Raw genomic sequence first — 22,606 nt, 5'->3', positions numbered from 1 at the left:
ATTTTCTCTCTTGGTACCTCTAGAATATGCACCCCTCATGCTTATATAGGCCCCTCATCTAACTATTCCAATCATATTATGGAAGAACACAAATTGTGTGATGTGGAATTGATTAAGTATAAACCCTCCTGGAGAAATAGGAAAATGGATGAAGCGATGATAACCAGGAGGATTGATCAGTTCCTTATGGAAGAATATTTATTGGAAATGATCCCTCTTTTTCATCGGCGGGAAGGGGTGGAGGGTGAATTTGACCACCATTCAATTTTCCTTGAAGTGAAAGAGGGATTTAACAAACCAGGGAGCCAAAAATTCAACGTAACATGGTTAAAAAATGAATCTTTCTATAATTTGGTTCTTGAACATTGGATACCTTATAACTCTGACATGAATGTGCTTGTAGTGGATCAATTTTCCGGAAATATCAAAAGGGTGAAAAAGGATATGGTTGAGTAGTCTATCCTTAAAAGACAAAGGGAGGAGGAAGATCTTAAAGTTGTGAAGAAATATCTAGAGTGTCTGGAAGATCCTTGGGGGAGGGGGTTATTTTATAGAGGAATAAAAACATAGGATCATTTAAATAGAGGCTACCAAAAGGAGAATTCTGGATGAAAAGGACGAGACTTGGAGGCAAAAGAGTACAAAAATATGGTTGAAGAGTGTAGAGGAAAATACAAAGTTCTTTCAACAATTTGTCAAAGGTCGTCGATCTCACAATACTATATGGGATTTGGATGATCCAAATGGTGGTAGAGCTACAAAATTTAAAGGTCTTGCAACGATGGGAAAACAACTTTAGTAATCTTTATAACTCTCCCCCTGAAGTGACCATCACTAAAGTTATTTCATTGGATTAATATTTCCCTAGGTTCATGGGTGATGAATACAACCATTGCTTAATGAATCATATGTTTGAGGCTAAATTAAAAAATGTCCTCCATATTTTTTGGAAGCCTTGGTCCCAATGGATGGTCGATAAAATTCTTCACAAGGATATATGAAATATTAGGAGGAGATTATTAGGCCTTCGTGTTGTCATATTTAATACACATTTTTGATCTACAATACCTCATTGTTTTACCAAACTTTCGTGGTCTTCGTCATCATTTTGCATATTGTTGGACTAATTATCTTAAATTCAAGCATGACAAGCTAACTTTATTAATTTCCCTTGTTTTTCAATAATTTAAGAGGAATTATGGGAGATTTTTATTAATAATGGTTCACCCTGTGGTAGGTGAACATTAATAATTGGTCGTTAGTGCGTCAACAACTTGAGAAAGGACTAGACATGATCATATTTTAGCATGTAACAAATTTCTAACTTGATCTTACACTAGCAGTGCAGTTCCTGCTCCTATTTATAGTTCGACATATTGACACACTTCCAGGAGGAAATCGAGAACTTGGTTTTTGTCCACAACAATGTTTTCATGCTCCCATGTGAGTCAAAACATGCACAGGTCGTACGAATGGATTTCTAGAAAATAATTGATGTTTTAGCCAAAATTTGCAACAGTTTTCAAACAACCAACTTCCTCCTTGATTTGCATGCAGATGAGGGCAAATCTAAAAATTCTGGGGCATGGGATTTGTTCCTAGTATGAAAAATTGAGTAAGACACTGGTTGGTTTACAAAATTTTCTATGCTTTGGAAGATACGCAAGGATATTTGAGACCTATTTGTAAAAATAACACGATTTTCCCTATTTCTAAATTATGCCCAGATTTGAAGAAAATGAGAAAAATTATCAATTTCTTCTTGCACCAAGTCTATAATCTCTTCAATTATTTTGTGGTTGTTCCATACCTCCTTTTGATGACAAATTATTATGATAATTTTCCCATTTTTTCTGTACTTGATTTGGCTATGTAATTGTAAAATGTATAAAATCCAAGCCATGACCTGCACCAAGGAAACAATATTATTGAAGCGATATTATTGGATGAGGGTTGCTGGTTTAAACTCTGAGGAATCCTCCTTTTGGGTGTTGGACCTTGAGCATTCGACTCACGATGTAGACGACTGAGCAGTAATTCAATACAAAAAATTCTTGTGCCATGTTCTATGCTTTAATTTTATGTGTTTAATTTCACCTATATGATTTAATCTTTTTATAGCATGCATGAGTTGGTTGGTTGGCCCCACCAATCTAGCTCGTTTCCCTCCCTCCTGTGTATCCATTTAGTTAAGACATTGTTGATGGTGTTGGATTCCACCAAAATACAAGAAGTCTCCCCGATGTGAAGTCTGAATTAGACCTCACACCTTTTGAAGTGGGAGCCCCATCCAAAGTATCGATCCGACCACCATAAATTAAGGTTTTCCTTGGTTTCAATGGATAACATAAGAAAGTATGCACATAACCTTTGAAATCGGTAATCTGACACTGTGAAACACCAATTGCAATGTGTAAAAGGATACCTTCACAAAAGGGGAGACAAAAGTGTGTCTCTAGAAGGAATGTAATAGTACTATCCTAAGAGAGGCACACAAGAGTAGGAAAATATTCGTTAGTTATCTAGGGAAGTAGTTCACATATACACAATGATAATTAAAGCTAATACAACACACATCCAACAAGATAAGCACCAAAGCCAATGAAGTATTTCATTTTCTTTAGTACATATGAACATAACAATATATTGCAAACATCTAAAGAGTTTGTGATGACTCAATGAGATTCTGATAATTAAGTGAAATATGTAAGTACACAGTTATAATGGTTAGCCACTAGATCTAGTAGTGGAACATTAAGTCACTTCTTGCTTCTCCAAGGAATGATATTCTCTCCTATGCTAAGCTAGAGAAGCCAAAGCTAGCTCTCAAAAGTCTAAGCCTCGAAAAATCCCTTTGCTTGAGTTATAAGGTTTCTTTTATAACAAGGGGAATGACCTTTCATATCTCCTATGTCCCTTGAGCTACCCTCATGACTCTTGGACCCCTAAATGACGTTTGAACTTCTATTTGACTCTTTGATCCACATGTGACTTTGCATATTCCACATACGACTCTTGGACTTCCACACCTTTACATTTTGGCATTTTTATTTTGATAATACATTAATACATTCCACATCATGTGACAAGACACATTAACACATATGGCATTATGATGACACTTGTACAAGCCACAACTTGAAAATGATGACATGGAGCTTCATGATGATGTGGCAATGAAAAGCTGCCTCCCTTGTTGCTTTGAATTTGTCTTCTTTATGATATATATTTTCTTATTCTTCATTGTTACCCTATAAAGGGACTTGGATCAACAACGATACCTTCTGAGTTACCCTGCAATGTCTTCATTCTGTTGTAGTCTAGGATCTCTCCATGCCTTCATGATGGTTCTTCTTTATGCTTCTTCTCCTTGGTATCTTTGTTGAGCATCACCTTACCTTGTTGAGGAGGTACACCTGCCAATGAAGTTCACTCATGACAAGGAAAGATCATTCTAGAAATCATCTATTCTATCCCTAATTTTCTCATGGAAGAAGCTACTTGTGATGCACTTGTGTGAGGACTAAAAGGGAGAGGCTTCCTAGAATTATGTAGTTGTGCTCAGCAATGGCTGAAGAAGGCACCACTGCTCACTAAAAATGTGGCATGCACTATAGAGAGGGGCTCTTCAAGGTATAACGCAGTGGGAAAGTGCAAGCGATAATGTGATGAGCTTGCTAATTGAAACCTACGTAGTGTGCAATGTTGAAGGGACAAGGAGACAATGAAAGCACCATTGAAATTCACAATGCCTAAGGGAAGGCCTCATTGTGCACTAGAAATGTGACATGCACTAGGGAGGTAGGGGTTGGACTCAGTGACTACACAGTGAGAGAATCTAGTGGAAAAGGGTTGATGGCTTGCTAACTAAAATTGCAACAAGCACTATAACTGAGAGGAAGGCTTAAGGGAGAGTCTAATGATCTAGGAAAGGCTCCTAGATTGTCCACTAGAACTGCAACATGTGACAAGGAGGTAAGAAAAACAAGGCATGGCACAGTGAGGGGTTCCAGTCAGCAAATAAGGAGAGACTAGGGATTGTAACTGTGACATGCACAGTACTTGAGGGGAAGTCTCCTATGCTAACTGTAGTGGCTAACTATCCACTAGAAATGTGACCTGCACTAACTGGAAGGCTTAATAGAAGAGGATATTGTGTAGTTGGATGAGGAAAGCAATAGAAGTCAAGTCACTTTGCCCATGAAGTGTTCATTGCATTGTGAAGGGAGGACCTTTGCATTGTGTAATTTGATTTACAAGGGGAAGGAAGAGGTACTAGCTATAAACTAGAAGTTCTACATGCACTATGAAAGTAAGAATTGATTAAGGCTCAGTGTAGTCAGTCAGTACAAGAAACAAGGGTTAGGTCTATGCTTTGAAGGTTCTCAATGTGAAATCATACAAGCTAACCTTAAGAAAAACTCAGTGCACATGTCTGGGAGTAAGAAATATCATCAATTAGGCTTACATATAGGTTATTCTCATCACCTAGTGATAGGATCAATGCTATCATAACTTGCATTGGGCAAGAGGACCAAGAAGAGCTCCAGAATGGCTAAGTGTGGGACCAGTAGAGTAAGAGAGGGAAAAACATCTAAACGTGAATCAAACATGGATCATACACGTGAATTCCATCATACATGTGAATTGGATGAGTTTTTTTATGTTTGTAGGCATATTTGAAGATTCCAACAAAGTCATATCTTGAAACTAAGCCTCAAATTCGAATTTCCTCTTCAAACTCTTGAAGGTTGTAGGAAGATTTGAAATCATTATTCAAGCACATTTCATGGGGAATAATCATGGAAGGCTTTATAAGTGTCTTCTATCAAATATTTTAGAGATTTGTGAGAGGATATATAGAGATGTTACTTGCTAGATGTTAACACATGGTTGTAATCACATGATATATTTGTGGATCTCGGAGAGATATATGGATCTAAGAGAGATTTGTGGATCTATATTTTTTAATTAGTTATCTTAGTTTTCATATAAATAGGAGTGCTTTCTCCATTCAAAGGAGAGGAAGGGAGAAGAAATTTAGAATTTGTAATAAGAATATTTAAAGAGATCTTTGTAGCTATGTTTCTTCAAGCCTATTTCATTTAATATGTGATATTATTGTTGGGCATTGGATAATAAAGTGCTCCTTGTGTGTTTCGTGACATGGCCTAACCACCTCTCTTGGATCTGTTAACTCTGGCGATGCGTCTATTTATTAACACGTGCGGGTTTTGGTGTAATGACAATCGTGATTCCAACAAGTGGTATCATAGCTAAAGGTCTTGAGTTTGAATCACACTCGTCTCACGTTGGGGGGAAGATTTTTGAGCATTGGATGATCCAGTGCTCCCCGTGTGTTTCGTGACATGGCTTAACTGCCTCTCGTGGATCCGTTAACTCCGACGATGCATCTGTTTGCTAACACCTGCAAGTTTTGGTGTAACATCAATTATGATTTTAACAATTATTCTAATTTTCAACTTTTATTGTGCCCGTTGAACATTGGAGGGCCCCCTTTTCCAAACATGTTCAGTCTTTCCTTTCTTTGCTTATAGATGTAGATTTCAATCACTTTCATAGATTATATTTACATGCTTTCATAGAATAAGCTTATATACCTTCATATAAATATATTTCAAATGCTTTCTAGATTAAATTTACAAAGCTTTCATATATTAAATTTACTCACTTAAAGCCCACAACGCTTTGGTTCGATGGTGAAGGGTACACTGTTAAGGCATTCCATGCGATAGGTCACAGGTTCCAATCCCCTTGTGCGTACCGACTTACAAAAAAAAATTACTCACTTAAGTTTCAAATGCTTGTCATATTTTAAATTTCTATGCTTTCATAGATCGAATTTATATGCTTTCATAAACTAAGTTTCCATGCTTTCATAGATTAGATTTAATTACATTCATAGATTAAATTTGTAATGCTTTCCTAGATTAAATTTGCAAAGCATTCTTAGATTAATTTTCCAAATTTCCAATGCTTTCCTAGTTTAGATTTCCATTGCTTTGCTAGATTAAAATTTCCTTTCATATCAATTTACATTTGGTAGAATTAGAAATTGAATCCTTGCATATATTTTGATGTGCACTTCATAAGTTTACAAACCTAGATTGATAATTTAATGTAACATAATTTAAAACACAACTAAATTGGTCGATAATTGTTTAAAAAAACCTAGTTTTCCTCTATGACTTAGTAAGACTATCAAGCAACATATGCAATCAGGTCATATAATCTAGAAGTTTAACCTTGAGCTTCCTACATAAAACTCAAAACACTCAACCTTTTGAACTAGCTTATTAAATTAATGTGAAAACTATGTAATTAATATTAAATTAATATAAGAACTATGTAATTAGTAAAATCTAAAATTTAACATAGAAAATAACAAAATTAATTTAAAAACCAATAACAATGGCATCCTATCCTATATTTCAATGCATAACATTTTATGTCTTTAAATAGAGTGAGCTCTCATTAATATGTTTTTGTACACACCATAAAGAATTTTGTTAAGTTTTAAAGAGTTTTGTGAAATTGGAAAAATAAAGTTAGAATCAAATATTTTCTTACTTTACTTGTCTAAGAAATTTATGTTAAATATAAAATTTGAAAAAATCTATTAATAAAATTTAATATAAAATAATAATAATTTAATTTTTATAAAATTAAAATTTATTAACTTATTTAAAATTTCATAATTTTTATTTTTATTTATTTAATTATTTATTTAATAATTAATATATATGAAATGAAAATTGAAAAAAATGGTTTCATGTACTATTAAAATTAGTAACAAAATTGGTATGATAATATTAGATAACAGATAAGAGATTTTATACCAGTAGTTCAATTATAAAAATGAATTATGGTTCAACTTACCATTTTTAAAAAAGATAATCTTGAGGTAAATTACAAATTATTTATAATGAGATAAGTATTACTAATTAAAAATAATAATATTAAAAATTAAAAATTAAAAATTTATTAGTGTTATTTTTATTAATTAAAAGAAAAAAATAAGTTTGATTATGATAATGAATTATAATTAAAAAATTTAAATAGAAAAATTTTGGTAGATTTATAAGTGTATATATCATGTTGTTTGGTATGAAAATTAATTTTTAATTTGATTTTGTTTTTTTCCTTTTAATTATTATTATTGATTTTTTTTTAATATAGATATAGCAACAACACATAGTACAAGACTTTTTTATTCATAATTTTGATGTCATAAGGTACAATGCTTTACTATGTAGGGAGTTGATACACTCCATAAAATATTTGTGATTTTTGGGGGGATAAATCTAATATCCAATTCCTAGCTCTTTCTCATACTATGAACATAACAACTACTCCTCCAAATCCAATCCTCACTTCTATCTTCAATGCAAAAAATGATATTTTTTATTTACATGACTTAATCATTCCACTTTAACATGATTGCTCTTACTAGTACTATTATTTTCTCTCATAAGGTTTATCTTTTGATTGCTATATCTATTTAAAGGACAACCCCATAAGCACTTATTCCTTTGAAATGAAGTTGCATCAAATTTTGAAAATTGTGTCCCTATTGGAATTGGTCCACAAAGGCTATTAGAGGAAACATCTAGGTCGTGAAAAAAATGTAGATTAGAGAATTCTTCAGGAATTGGTCCAATCAAATTATTTTTGGACAAGTCCAACACCTCCAAAGTAGATATGCTACTAAGAGATGTGGGTATTAGCCCTTCCAATTGGTTCCCAGGTAAATTTAGCCATCGCAAGCCGCTCATATTTCCTATGCTTGTAGGGATGTCCCCTATAACATTATTGTTAGATAAGTCAAATACAATGTTTGTAGGTATCATATGTCTTAGTCTAATATGTCCACTTCCTTTCATGTCAACTGATACATGTGAACAAGTTCTTGATACATTCATAGGAACCTCACACATGAAAAGTACTTGACTGCAAATCCAATAAAGTCTTTCAAGATCAAATGGTATTCTTCCATGAAATTTATTGTTGGATAAGTCCAACCATTGCAACTATGTGAATTTTGTTATCCATTTAGGAATAGCACCATTGAGATTATTATAACCAATGTTTAAAATCCTCAAGTCATGAAAAGATGCAAGATAGTCAAGAAGTTCACCTGTTAATCCATTTGCACTCAAATCAAGCAGTTGAATGTTGATACAATGGACCAAAGATGTAGACAAAGTCCCAGAGAAATGATTAGAGTAAGCATAGAAACTATCGAGATAAGTGCAATTGTTGATGCCCCTAGCAATTGGTCCTTTTAGACTATTATTGGCTATATTTAAAGTTTCAAGTAAATTCAAACCACTAATACTATCTGGGATGCTTCCAGAAATATTGTTATTATGTATGTCCAAACTATAAAGATATTTTAGTTTACCTATGCTCTTTGGGATGCTTTCAGAAATATTGTTACTATATATGTCCAGTCTTTGAAGATTTTTAGCTGACCTATACTATGTGGGATACATCCAATTAAATAATTTGAATTTAAATCTATGGATATGAGATATTGAAGATTTCCAATAGACTTAGGAATTTTACCTTTGAGATTGTTGTTTGCCATAGAAAATTCTTCGCTCAAATTACCCAACACATATGGTATGCCCTCCAATTTGTTATTGTATACCTAAAGATACTTTAATTTATGCAACAACCCCAATTCAATTTGGGTATTGTCCCATTCAAATCATTGTAGATCGCGGGACCATAGTTGAGTATAATTGCCAAGAGTCAATGGGATTTGACCATTGAAATTGTTGCGAGAAAGGTAAAGGGAAGAGAGGAGGTTTGTCATTGAACCCAAAGATGAAGAGAGTGTACCACTGAAATTGTTGTAAGAGAAGTAAAGAAAAGATAAGCTTCTCATCCAATCCAAAGAGGAAGGGAGTGGACCACTTAAATTGTTGGCAGAGAGGTTAAGATAAAACAGGCATCTGAGAAAAAGTAGGCTTCTCACAGAGGAAGGGAAGTTTCCCAGCTGATTCCTGATGCCCGGACAAGTCAAGATGCTCCAACTCGGCTAGCCCACCAAACTCTTTTGGTATGGTCCCTGTCAAATTGATATTTGAAATTCCGATCCATTTTAGGTGCTGCAATGAGACAATGATAAGGAGAAGGGGAAAGGGTGCCTCTCAATCCTAAGTCACAAGGAGAAACAGGAACAGGAAGGATTATTGCGACAACTCTTCTGGAGTGTCGCCTGCAGGTAATACCGTACCAGGAACAAACCTCCTTTGAGTTCTCAGCTGTCCAGTTGGACAGCATTCCAAATGGATCGCTTGTGATATGCTTTTTGACAGCGCATCATGAGGAGATGAAGTCTCTTATGATCCATTTCTCCCGCGCCAAAACTCAAACCTCCTTCAAAGCTTAGCAGGTTGTGTTGTTAGCTATGGACAGAGAGCAGGTGTTATATAATAAATTCATAAAGCAATAACACAGAAGAGACGGAGAAATGGACCTGGGTCAGTGGTCTTGGTGAACAGTGATGGCAGATGCCGTGTTGAGGAGGATATGGAAAGTTGAGAGGAAGTTGCCGCATTGACTCAGGTCTTGGAGAAGCGCCGTATTGAGCGGGAGACGAAAAGATGAAAGAATTTGCTGCATTGACTCCCGGTCGTCTTCGCCAGCAGTCTTCGAGAAGATGACAGATGCCACGAGGGAGTTGGAGAAAGACAAAAGGGCGCACTGAGTAACACTGTGGGCGAAGAGAAAGCCTACAAATTTGATTAGGTATGAATAAGTAGAGAAAGAAAATGGGCCGTGTTGACCGGGGATGCAGGGTAGATTGAAAGGGGAAGAACATTTCCGTATTGACTGCCAGTCGTGTTGGAGAAGCGTTGTCATAAGCTGGAGCACGGGTTAAATTTGAAGGGTGCTCTTAGAGAATTTTTGTATGATGGTTTTATTTTTAAATGTTTCATCATATGACTTTTAATTTTTGTATAAGTTTCATTTAATTTTTGTAATTTGCAAAATTTCCATGATGTGTTGTACTAATCAACTCGTGTCATAGCTACACTTTCATTTTAAATTAGTTGATGAAATTTTTTTATAATTTTTCCAAATTGTTGAAATGTTAATCTTTTTTCCTTTTTAAAATGGAAATAAAGAGAAAATAAATGGAAAATATGTATCTACACATCTGTAAATTTTTTATTTCTAAGAAATAACAAAAATATATATTATAAAGTGAATATATATATATATATATATATATATATATTACTCTCACATGAAAATAGTGATTGTAAATATTATTCAATTAAAATTGGAAAAAAAAAAAAAAAATCACACGTTTTCTTCGTCACTCTAAACTTTCTGTCATCCACGGATTTGTTCTATTTATATTAGCGTATAACTTTTTCATGGTAGTGGATAATTATTTTTTTCGAAGAGAAAAATCGTAATCTTTCATTATGAGAGAAAAATTACATGTAGTAGATGCCTGAGGCATATGCGATACCTGTATAATCAGTCTAGTGCTTTGTACATATTTTGCGATAGCAAAAAACATGGCCTTGCCATCCATTTTCAAAAAATAATATTGTCTCTTTTGTAGTAATATATGCAAGTTTCATAGTCTATGTATAACTCAAAAAAAACATCGGTTGTAGCTACAAAGTAGTCTATGGCCGATCCACCCTGAAGTAGTCCTGGTCTATGTATGGTCTGTGGTGATATTGATAGACCTCTGTGCCCAGCTGTTCGCTGATTAACCACATGCCTCGGGGAAGTAATGAGCCCTCCTTGGAAAGCTTGTCAGCATCCTCATTGTATTCCCTGTGTATATGTTGACAAGAGACCATATTAAAACCTGATTTGAGATTAAGCACATCATTTAGAATATTTTGAAGAGATATGGCATGACATTGATTTTTTGCATTGAACCAATTTATGATAATTTGAGAATCTCCAAAGATCTGAACAGAAGTGCAATTATGCGCGAGGGTGAAATGCAACAGGTGTCTGAGAGTAATAAGCTCAACGAAATTGTTTGTTCCTTCACCCAGTCCTAGCTTGACTTTGTAATGGTGCTGTTCTGAGATATATAGGCAAACCCCCCCCCCCCCCCCCCCCCCCACAGCCTTGAGGTTGTGCTGCCCCATCGAAGAAGGCCCATGGCTGGGATTTATCGATAATACCAGGTCCTGATATAGTGTGGGTGGAGGTGGCTCGTCATCAGGGATATCATGGTAAACAGACATTGCCTTTGCAGTAAGCAATTGCCAGTTGACAGGCTGATTCTTGAAGATATGGCGGTTGTGTCCAAGCCAGATGGACCAGCAGAGTATAAGAGGGAGGCACTGGTCTTTTTTCCTTTAATGAGCAGTGATCCAGTTATTCCAGGCATGCAGAAGAGAAGGTCCCTGCCAAGTGTTTCTAATTGAGAGCTGCTGAGTGATGGCTTGCCAGAAATGAGAGACATGTGAACAGTGCAAAAACAAATGTTCATTGGATTCAGATGCCTATTTGCAGAGGACGCACCAGCTCGGCCCATATACAGATCTATGCATAAGCGCCTCTCCCGTGGGGGTTTTGTTGTTTAATACAGACCACATGAATAACCAGGCTCGAGGGGGAGCTTTAAGCTTCCAAAGCTGTTGCCACCAATCATGGGTATGATTGGGCTTTCGGGCCTGTATTAGATGCATGTATCCCAGCTTTGGGCTATATTTCCCGTGCTCAGTAGGGGTCCAAGCTAAGACATCTAGATCCTGATTAAGAATAATATGTGCTTCATGTAGTGCCCCTATGTATGTATCCCAAGATTGCTGCCATTGTGCAGGGATATTCAGATCATGAGCTGATCTCCAGTGTTGTCTAAGAAAGGATCGATGGTCTTGATCTGCAATATGGGCAATCATCTTGACCTCCCTGTGATTAAGGTATTGAATGAGCTCCGGAGGAAGAATGTATCGGTTTCCCCCACCTATCCACAGGTCGACACCAATTCTCACAGAAGAACCATTGTTTATGCGCCATGCTAGATCTGCTCTAATGAAAGGCATAGTCTGTAAGATTGTTTTCCAAACAATGGATATTCCTCCACTAGGCCAGGTATGTTGACGAACCCAATCCAAGATTTGGTGTGGCTAGATGTACTTATGATATGTCACGGTTGTCCAGAGATTGTTAGCAGTAAGGAGAGACCAACTCATCTTTGTTGCTAGTGCTTTTGCAAAATAAGGCAGATCTTTTATCCCCCACCCCCCCCATTTCTTTGGGAGGGCAATGTTTTTCCAGCAAACCCAAGCAAATATTTTACCTTCCTTGTGCCCATTCCAAAGGTATCGGCTACATAGCTGTTGTATACGACAGAGGATTCCCCGGGGGATCCAGGCGAGGGACATCCAGTATACAGGGGTGGCTTCCAGAACAGATTTGATCAGGACAAGTCTCCCTGCTCTAGAGAGTAATCTGTGATTCCAACTTTTTAGCCTCTTTTCCAGCTTGACTACTAACCAGATCCAGTTAGCAATCCTATAGCTGTTGGGTTTTATCCGGAACCCCAAATATTTGAGTCCATCCGAAAGATTGTGGGGAGAGTACTGAAAGTGTAGATTGGCAGATCTAGCTTCATGAGGGGTAGTATGAGACAAAGTGATGGTGGACTTGGTTTGATTCGTTGTCATTCCAGTGGCTTTTTCAAAGAGGCTGAGGATCTCATGGAAGGTGGCTGAATCCTTGACACTGCCATCTAAGAATATCAGGACATCATCTACAAAGAGTAGGTGTGTGAGGTGGAAGAGATCAGACATTTTAAGGCCTTTTAGTCTGCCCGCCCTCTTTGCCGAGGCAATGAGTCTGTTGAGGCCCTCCATCACCAGAAGGAATAAAAGAGGAGACAGGGGACAGCCTTGCCTCAATCCTTGTTCAACATGAAAGAAGTGAGATGTCGAGCCATTGATCAGAATGCTATAGGTGACTGTATTGATACAACAGATGATCCAATTGATGAAATCAATAGGAAAGCCTAAGTGAATGAGAATCATCTTGATAAAGAGCCAACTTACACGATCAAAAGCCTTGGCGAGGTCAATCTTGAGTATAATGCTTTTTAGAGCTTTTGATTTTATAGAGTGAATGGCTTCCTGAGTTGTGCCAATAGCTTCATGAATCTGCCTATTATGGAGGAAAGCAAACTGCTCAGGGGAGATATGGTGGGATAGAATGGGATGAAGCCGATTAGCTATGATTTTGGCAATGATTTTGTATAGAGTATTGCAGAGAGAGATAGGCCGGAAATCATTGAAGGAGTTTGGGGAGTCCGATTTCAGGATAAGAGCTATGAAGGTGGTATTGATGGCCTCATACATTCTCCCTGACATTCTGCACTCTTCTACTACACTGAGGAGATCATTTCCAATGATGTCAAAGAATGCAAGATAAAATTTGATAGGCCATCCATCCGGCCCAGGGCTCTTGTCCTTTTGGAACCACTTGAGAGTTCCTTCCAGCTCTTCTCTAGAGATAGGGGTAGTGATCTTGTCTGCGGAATCTTGATCAACAAATCGGGGGAAGTGCCCAGCTACACGGATGATCTCAGCCAGATTACAACTAGGAGGTTCCTTGAAGAGATGTTGGAAGTGTGCTATGCCCAACTGTGAGAGCTGGTGGAAAGTGTGAGCAGAGCCTCCATCCGGAGTGGGCAGATGCCAGATGGTGTTGGCAGCTTTCCTTCCTTTGGCAAAGTTTTGGAAGTACTTAGTATTGTCATCTCCTGCTTTGAGCCAGATAGCCCGACTCTTTAGCCTCCAGGTTTCCTCCCGTTCCTTTAAAATCTTTTCTCTTTTGTTCTCCAGATCAATCAAATGGGCTTTGTCTTCAGCACTCATAAATCCCCTATTATTGTCATCGGTAAGGTCAGCCAGGTCAGCTTCCACAGAGGAGAGAGTCTGGTTGTCCTTCCATTGTTTGTCTTTGGCCCACTTGATAGTGAGCTTCTTGAGCTGTAGAAGATTTTGGCAGAAACCTTCAGCCTTAGAATGATGCTGAGAAGGTGGGTTTTGTGCCCAATGATTCTTGACCATCTCAATATATCCGGGGTCCTGTAGCCAAACAGAGTTGAACTTGAAGGGTGCCCGAGGTTTGATAGGGGAACGAGTAACTTCCAGGTAGATAGGAGAGTGGTCAGATATGCCTCCTGACCCTACCCATTGCCTATAATGTGTTAAGAGCTGCAACAACTGGTTCTTGATGACAAACCTGTCAAGTCTTCTGGCTAGGGCTGCCTCCCCAACTCTTCTATTCCTCCAAGTAGGCAGAGGCTTTATCATAGGAACATCAATGAGCTGTGCCTGGTCAAGAAGGGTTTCCATGGCTTCTGAGAGAGGATCAACCTGGGCCGCAGAGCCCCAAGACTCGCTGAATCCAATAGAGAAGTTTAGATCCCCTCCTAGTATGAGGTTGTCAACCAAGGACAGGGATAGGTTAAGGAGGTGATTCCAGAAAGCCTCTCTTCCATGGCATGGCCCATAAACATTCATGACCCTGAGATCCATGCCCAAATCGGCAGAGAAGAAATCAATACCCATATAACCCTTGCCTCCCCAGGTTTCCAAGGGTTTAATGGATCGGGGGTTATATCCAATAGCCAGACCTCCAGAACGTCCCGTGGCATCAAGTGCAGTGAAAATCCATCCAGGGCAGATTGACTGTAATGTTTTGGTGACATGATGTGCTTCGCCAAGGGTTTCTTGAAGGAGGATTAAGTCGACTGATTCCACAGTGAAGAGTCTGCGAAGGGCTAGTTTTTTGGGTGAACTAGCCAATCCCCTACAGTTGAAGGAGAGGCATTTCATGGGGGAACCATGTCTAGGGTTTTCTTTGCTCTAAGAACCCGGTCAATTGATGATTGTCTGCCCGAGAGTACCTCAGCCCCAACACGGAGGATTGCATGGGTGAGGTATGATTTGCGTCCTCTAGGTGGTTTGGCCAAAGATGTAGGCAGATTCAGACCCAGGCCTGTGTAAGGAAGAGGATCCCCAGATGGTGTTCTCGATCGGAGGTTATAGGGGTGAGGGGGAGCCGGAGGGGATGAGGGGGGAGTGGGGGAAATCACAGGGAAAGTGGAGGGGGGGCTGGAGGGGATGAGGGTGGAGTGGGGGAAATCACAGGGAGAGTGGACGGGGGGTGTAGAATCGGTCAGATGGTGGGGGGGAGGGGAGCAGAAAATGGATGCCGGGATGGTGCTGACATGTGGATGAGATGTAGAATGATTATGCAGTGCATTAGATGCAGTAACATAAGAAAGAGAAGGGGATGAGGGAAGAGGAGTACCCGCTGATCGAGCTGCTTCTGTTGTTGCCCGTGCTCAAGTCAGTGGAGGGGATGGAGGACCAGAAGATGTACCAGCTTCATGCTGCACTGGCTTGGATGGAGTCGCCTTGTGAGGAGGTTCTGGACCGGACTCTGTGTGATTTCTGCTGATGACAAGAGTTCCTTTATCTTTGCCTATATCTTGCGCTGCAGCTGTCTCCTGGGGTTTTGCTACAAGAGGGCATTCTTTGAATAGATGCCCAACCTTGTGGCATCTGCGACATCTAAATGGCATGCCTTCATAATCCAAGATCTGTACCCGGGTGAAATTTCTCCACTGCAGAGTGATCCTTTCTTCCAATCCCTCCCGAGTGTCCAGGTGCACCAATATACGGGCTAATGAACGATTTTTGGATTGGACAATGGTTTTGTCATAGTCCAGGAACGTGCCAAGGGTGTTGCCGATTTTGATAAACACCTCTTCTGACTAGTACTGCAAGGGTAATCCTGGCAGCCTCACCCATAGGGGCCCTGCTCCGATTTGCTCTCTCTCGGGGTCGAAGAGAGGACTCCATCGCTTGAGTAAAACCAGTGCCATTTCAATATGCCAAAATCGGGCCAGAGCCAAATTAGTGTATTCTTCGTGGGAAAAATGAAGTGCAAACCATCCGCGAGGTAGGGTTTGCACCTCTGGCAGTTGCAGGAAAATCTACCCCCAAATCTCCTTCACCCATTGCCCTAAACGATCTGCAGAGTAGGTTCGACCTCGAACCCTACCCACCAATACTTTGCTGGCACTGTCTGCAATATCCCCCATGGTGAGGCCTTCGCCGAACTTGATAGTGTAATCTTTCCCTGATGCTTTGATACACTTGGTTTTCTTTTTCCCTGTCCGAGGCGCAGTGGGGTGTGCTTGCAAATGGTCTGCCAGGTTGCTTGTCACCGAGGGTGGATTCGCTGCTCTAACCCTAACCACAGGTGTATCGAAACATCCCGAAGGGATCACAGGTTCCTGTGATGAGCCACCAGCTCCTTGTGGATTAACTGCTTGCTGTGAGGGTGTGGCTGTATCCATAGCAGGTCGAGAGCTAGGGTTAGGGTTTTGTGCGAAGCAGAGGTCGGCGGGAGGAGTGGGATCAAAGAGCGGGGATGTGCAGGAGGCGAGGAGGTTGAGGGTAGTGGGTGACAAGGGCGGGCAGTCAAGGCTGGGAGAATCGATGGATAGGATTTCGATGCGAGGGGAGCTGTCGATAGGCCCAGGCAAAGAGACAACCGGCGCTGTTTGCGAGCTGGACGGGGTAGATGTTGCGGCAACCGGGTTCTGAGAAGGGTTATGGAAAATGACCTGTTCGGGGAATGGATCCGGCGTATAATCCACAGCATCGAGATCCATTCCATCCATGGTTAACTGCTGAAAACGACAGGTGCAGGCTAGGACTAGTGTTGGAGGCTGTTGGGTTGACCGCTACGGGCTGCTGCGAGGGTTAACCAGGGTCAGAGGTGGGTGCAGGGGTAGGGCTGCAGAACTCCATTGCTCATTTTTTTTGGTAGTGGATAATTATATATTTTAGAGTAATTGAATTATATATTTCCAAAATTTGATCAATATAAACAAATCAAACAGTTGAATTTTGAAATATCAATAAATTGACTTCTCTTATATCTATGAAAATTAGTAAATCTAGTTAAATTTGCAAAGATGACAGATTTATATTCATTGATTATTAAATCTAATTCTAGAGGTTTCCAATCACCTGCACTGGCTCTGAGAATCGATCCTTAGGCTATGATGGTACGAAACACACATTGTCTTCCACTCTAATGCAACGATCTCCCACAATGCCTGTAAATATTACACACTATAAGATAAATTAACTCGCTTTTTTTACATATTTATTATACAAAGGTAAAATAATATTCACATGGTAATTAATATTTTTCATCTAAATAATGAATTTATTTTCATTGAAAAAAATTCAGAGAAACATAAATTGTCTTGAAATTTGAATAATTTTTTTTATCCAACTTGGGAATTTCAAAAGAGATCCACTTATTAAATATCACAGTTTTCACACTTTACTTACCCATATTCACAATTTCAAAGAAAAATATTTATGATTTTGTAAAAAATTTAATTATATTTTACTAGCAAAGCACCTAATTTCGTCTTTGCTTATGACCTCTTTACACGAATCAAACTAATTATGAAAGCCCGCATGTAGAAATTTACAATGTAGCTGTTGTCAATGATGGTAGAAGAAAAACAGACAAGACACTTCAAAGTCTTATGTACTCAAAATTTATTGAACATCTTAGAATCCTAATAACTGAAGTCATCAATACAAATTATGTGATATAAGTGTTTACTAAAAGAGGCAACTAATTATGAAAGACCGCATGTAGAAATTTACAATGTAGCTATTGTCAATGATGGTAGAAGAAAAACAGACAAGACACTTCAAAGTCTTATGTACTCAAAATTTATTGAACATCTCAGAATCCTAATAAGTGAAGTCATCAATACAAATTATGTGATATAACTGTTTACTAAAAGAGGCAACTGTTGGCGTTGATTTTGCACTAATTTCTGGAGCGTTTCCGGCTACTAGAAAATACCAAGATGGATGAGGTGAAGGCTTCAATGGAAAATGGCGTGTTAACTGTCTTTGTACCCAAGCAGCATGAGCTTAAACCTGAAGTTAGGGCATTGAAATCTTTGGTTAATTGAACACAAAATGTTTGTAAATGGTGTTTGTGTATATAGGTTTAACTTTTATTTAGTGGGTTGTTTTGTTTTGGATTTTTAGAGGGTTTGGGTTTTGAGATGGTACTGTAGAGCCCTTGTGGCAAAGACATGGTAGTCCTAAATGTAAATGGTTGACGGTTTATAATTGTGGAAATAATGAAATAGATGGCCATTTTTACCATCTTTGATTGTAATCAGTTGTATTGCTTTTGCTTGTATGTAATGATCAGGGTGAAATCTCTCTGGTTTTGGTTTTTGATGGATCAATCAGTTGTATTGCTTTTGCTTGTATGTAATGATCAGGGCTTTTGATGGATCATAAATTATGGCAATTAGTTACCATTCTACAACTTCCCTGTCGTTTTAATCTGGTGTACTGATTATTGCTGTAGGTTTCTAAATAAAATTAGTTTCAGAAAGTTGTATTTCTGAATTGACTTTTTGGTTGTTTTAAGTTTATTTTTGGGTGATGAACGCGTAATTCCTAATATATGAATTGGAAAAATCCATTATTTACTGAAATAAAATTTACAGAAAACCTCTTTTTAAATAGAAAGCCAAGCAGACAAGTTAATTTTTCCTACGACCTTGAATTTTATAAATTGATTTTTACTTCTAATCAATAGTCCTTCATTTGTTACAATTGTAAATATTTTTTTTAATAATCCATGTGAATAGCAGAGAAAAGTCCCGCAAGAACAAGCACAAGAAGATTCTGACAAGCACAAGAATATTTTGTTCATATATTAAAATCAAGTTTGATCAAGAATGTAAATATATTCAATGGAGTCATTATTTCAAAATTTTCAGATAAAAAAGCAAAAGAATTTTCAGATAAAAACACAAAAGAATCAAGTGCAAAAACCACCTACCTGTAGCGAAATCTACCGACAAGAAGCTTAAGAACCACTAAACATATTCCTGTTCTCAAACTCTGCGAGTGTTCTGCAATCTATTCTCAAACTGTGATAGCTAAAATGGCTAGAATTTGGAACTTGAATTGGAGTCCGGAAGTTGTGAACATAATTGGTAGGGTGGTAACTACTAGCTGGAAGCCTCGAGGTCACGACTCACCAACCCAATTAATTCATGCTACATGAGATGGCATTCACACTTAAAGCTGAAATTTACCTACATGTAGCGAAATCTACTAGTGAGAAGCTTAAGAACCACTGAACATATTCTTGTTCTCAAACTCTGCGAGTGTTCTGTAATCTGTTCTCAAACTATGATAGCTAAAATGGCTAGAATTTGGAACTTGAATTGGAGTCCAGAAGTTGTGAACATAACTGGTAGGGTGGTAACTACTAGTTGGAAGCCTCGAGGTCATGACTCACCAACCCAATTAATTCATGCTACATGAGATGGCATTCACACTTAAAGCTGAAATTTATTGCGTCGTCCTGCAGGTTTAACTATGTAACACCTTTTCATCATGGGTTCATGGCTTAGGGGAATATTATATATATTTTTTTTGTTTTAATGTTAGGTTAGGCTTTTATCATACCAGTTACTTCCCCTTGTCCATATTTTTATGAAATGTCTACAAATACTGCGCTTTAAAAAATAGTTATACAAAGCTGCGCATACTTTATATAAAGTTAAAGTTGTTCAGCTATCAAAACAATTAATTTTATATCATTACATATGGGATATGGGATTTTTGTTCAACATATCGTATCATAATCTAGATTTTATCATGCGGTAGTTATCAGGCATGCCAATATTATAAAAATAAACAGGGCACAAAAAAAGAAGGAGGCATTTTGGGTCTCTCATTTAGTCAACATTAACTGAAAGCTGAAACAACTATTAAACTCTATCATCACTGCAGTATCCGGTGTATAAAAATAATAATAAAAAAATTAAACTGGTCAATTTTCAATACGCTCGTCAATATGACATTTTCAAAAATTATTGGCCAGTCAGTGATGACGTGTAGATTTGGAAACCAATAGTATTTAACGTGTAAAAACGCAAAAAACGAGTATATGGGTGTCAAATTTAACCCCTGAGCGCGAGATAAAAATATGTCTGAAGTTGCGGTGTTGACCCCCGATCTTCCTAGGCGACAACGGGCAAATTTCACTTCAGCAGTGATTTGTTTATTAAATACAATTAAATCAGTGATTGCTCGAAGAAGTGCAAAGAGAGGCAGATAGGTTTGTTAATTTAGAAAAGTTGTATGAGATACATTTGTAGAAATGTATGTCATATGTTTTGCATTTTTGAAATTAGCAAGGTAAACTTTTGAAGATGAAAAGTCATACATTAGATCCCAACTTTAATTAAAACTAACTATTACCCACACCCTAATTGAAAACTATAAAATTATATTTATGTTTGTTTTAATGTTAATACATTTTAATTTAAAATAAAGCCATTGTGTAGTGGTGTTATAAAGGTACAAGGAGATGCCGATATGTTTTTTAAATGGAAGAACTTGTATTTTAGTTTCCATGATCAAATAAATAACAATTGATATATTAAATTTAAGTTTTTTTAGTGTATTTTTTAATGTCTATAAACTATATTTTTGGTTTCAAATCTCTTCTCAATATTAAGATATAGTATATTAAAGTTTAATTGAAGATTTTATCTTTTGACAATGTTTATTTATAACATCAAATTGTCAAAAAAAACTTATAAAGTTACTTGTGACCTACACATATGAAAAACAATTCAATAACTACATATGTCCATTTTGGCTAGGTTCACTGTGGGTTCACCACCATATCGAATTCTTGATAAACCCTATTGCAAAAATAAGACTCATACCAAAATTACTATGTAGAAAAATTGTGCATATGGTGAGGAACATGGAAAACTTTAAATTTCTATATAAAATAAATTTTATTCAAATTTATTTTGGGAAAAAAATTCTAAAAAGTTGAAATAAAATATTTAATATAAATTTTTAATTATTTACTAAATTCTTGAATCTTTTATATATATATATATATGCTCGCATAACTTTATTCTCATATATTTTCTCGCAATTGATTTGACAATGCTTTACTCTGGTCTTGTAAGCCAAAAATTGATTGTTTGAGGGTTTCGATCTGAAGCATCTAACTTTCCACAAAGCGTTTGATTTTTCTCTTTCAAATTATTTAAATTTTCTTCCATTCCTTCTAGTATGTTGCCTCTCAGTGACAACCCTGATTCAATTCGTTCTTCCTTCTTTATAAGATTGTCATTTTCTTCTGGTACATATTTAATCTCTGACTCGACAACATATAATTTCTTATTGCCTGTGTCATTCTACACACTCAATATATTATTTTCTTCATGCATATTTGATAGTTTGTATTTCATATTCTCAATATCAACTTCTAGTTTGTGAGTTTTTTTCTTTCAACCATTTCATGGTCCTGTTGATACCTTTGAAATTCAAGTCTTAGAGCATCACACTCTTCCTGTGAGCTATGCATCCTTTTCTGCAAGTCTTGAATCTCCATTTCAAGTCCATGGGCCATTTTGCCCGGACCTTGCAAATCCACATCCAATTCATCCTTTTCTTTGTCCAAGATGCCATTGCTTCTTCTAGATTGCTCTACTTGAATGGCCATTGACCTAATCTCAGATTCCAACTCACTATTTCTGGTTTGCAATTCAACAATCTACTCTATAGATTCGATTACATGTAATCTACATGCTGCTTCATTCTTTAGGATTTCATTTTCTTCTTTTAGTTGTAAAATGCCTTCTTGCAACGCGCCAATGTTATGTTCAAGAACGTTATAGTCTTATTGGACTTTATCAAATTCAGTTATATATCTGTAGAAATTTCTCATTTCCCACCCCGGTTTTCAGTTTCACCTTATTTCCCTTGCTCTCTTTCTCTCCTTCTCTCAATCTGCTCATGAAAAAATTAATGACCTTTTCCTCCTTTCCCTCCTTTAATCTAACCATAAATCCAATGGCTGAAATAGATTGAGATCTAGGGCTGAGATTAAATGCTCATTTAAATGTCACTTTCTATTTTTTAATTCACCCCACTTTAATAAAGACCCACTTAGTCATTTATTTCCAAAGTCACTTTTCCTTTCTAATTTTACATTGACTTTATTAAAGTCACTTTTAAATTAGATTTATTAAATTCTTTTGGACACTTTTCCCTAGGCCAAAGATCAAAGCCTTAGGGAACCACCTGTCCTCCGGTACCATATTTCAACAATATCTTTCATTCTCCTACTTTAACACCTGAAAGTCAACGCGAGGCTTTGATGATTTTTTAGATTCTTCGTCTGAACTGCTGATTGAAGACTTGTCATCACTACTGCCATCACCCTTCTTAGAATCATCACTACTTATAGACCCATGGAAGAAATCAAACCCCGCGGATCACTTTTTGCTTTTCACTTTTATGTCGTGTTGAGAACCCGGAGGTGAATCATCATCTAGACCATAGTGCTTTTTAAGATTAGATGGTATGTTTTTTCAAATCTCACCTGTTAGGTGATCATAACACTTTGCCAATGAAAAATACATTTTATAGAATTCTTCAACTTGGTTGACGAGCTTAGATCTTTTTTTGTAGTACATCTT

This window comes from Pinus tabuliformis, chromosome 1_2 (genome assembly GCF_031772625.1).
Source record: "Pinus tabuliformis cultivar Carrire ecotype Pingquan chromosome 1_2, CPIR1, whole genome shotgun sequence".
Classification (NCBI taxonomy): domain Eukaryota; kingdom Viridiplantae; phylum Streptophyta; class Pinopsida; order Pinales; family Pinaceae; genus Pinus; species Pinus tabuliformis.
This window is presented reverse-complemented; position numbering follows the sequence as displayed.